Raw genomic sequence first — 1,407 nt, 5'->3', positions numbered from 1 at the left:
TCAAGATTATGGCAATAATAACTATCAGGGCTTTGTGTTTCTACATAGAGTCTTTGATTTTCTGTAATTTTCCTCTTACTGAAAACATAAAATGAAAATTAATCAGTTCTTTCTCATATTATGTGGCCAGATACAAAAGGCCACATAACATATAACTGTACTGATAGGAACAATCCACAATAGGTAAATTCACACACACAGAAAATGGAGTGGTTGTCAGGGACTGAGAGAGGCGGGATGGGGAGTGACAGCTCAATGGCTACAGAGCAGATGAAGCTGTTCGGTCACTAGGAGGTGGTAAGGGTTGCACCATATTAAAAATGTACTTAATGCCACTGAATAGTAATTTTGAAAATATTGGGCCGGCCTATGGCTCACTCGGTAGAGTGCGGTGTTGATAGCACCAAGGCCACGGGTTCGGATCCCATATATGGGATGGCCGGTTTGCTCACTGGCTGAGCGTGGTGCTGACAACACCAAGCCAAGGGTTGAGATCCCCTTACCGGTCAAAAAAAAAAAAAAAAGAAAATATTAAAAACACTTTATTTTATACAAGGGATATTATTGAAAATAAGAGATGAAAAAATTTGAGGAGATGCAGGACACAGACAAAAACGAGGAGAAGCACAGCGTCAAGGAAGAGGAAGAACAGATCTGGAATCAGGACTGGTGAGGGTGTTTGTGGGAGCTCTGGAGCCAGGGCTCCCCCCTGGGTGCTGGTGTTTCTTCTAATTCTTTTGATGTTTCAGGAGTGGTTACGTCAGCTTGCTCTGGCTCTATCTCTGGATCTTGATCTTGCTCCTGCTCTTTCTCATGATCTGGATCTTGCTCTTGCTCTTGCTCTGAATCTTGATCCTGCTCTACCTCTTGCTCTGGCTTGGGCTCTGGATCTTGCTCTCTCTCTGCCTCTGGCAATGGAGCTGGAGCTGGAGCTGAACACAGCAGTAGCTCTTGGGACAGTTGTTCAGCCTGGGTGGAAGCTGGAACTGGAGAGACAACAATTGAAAATATCAATGTGAGTTTCTATGTCTCTTCCAATGACACTGTCTTTCTGAGAAGCCCAAGTCCAGAGACCCAGCCTCAGGCAGTCTCCCCACACTGCAGAACACTGCATGATTGTTCTGAGTACTCAGTGCCCCTGTCCCCAGCCTGCTTCTGGAAACTCTGCTCTGTGTGGCCCAGCCCAGCCCCCTCCCCAAACCCTCACAGGCACCCACCCTCTTCCTCCTCACCTTCAGTCTCTGCCTCACTAGGCTCCATGTGCTCCAGCTTCTCCAGCTGTTCCAGAAGAAGACCAGCCTTGCGCTCCACCTCCGAACCCAGCATATTGACATGTACATAGGCCGACAGAAACTTCAAACAATGAAATTCAGGAGGCTTGTGGAAGTCAATGGAATAGAATTCTAG

Source organism: Galeopterus variegatus, unplaced genomic scaffold (assembly GCF_000696425.1).
Source record: "Galeopterus variegatus unplaced genomic scaffold, G_variegatus-3.0.2 Scaffold8473, whole genome shotgun sequence".
Taxonomy (NCBI): domain Eukaryota; kingdom Metazoa; phylum Chordata; class Mammalia; order Dermoptera; family Cynocephalidae; genus Galeopterus; species Galeopterus variegatus.
Note: the sequence above shows the minus strand (reverse complement) of the source record.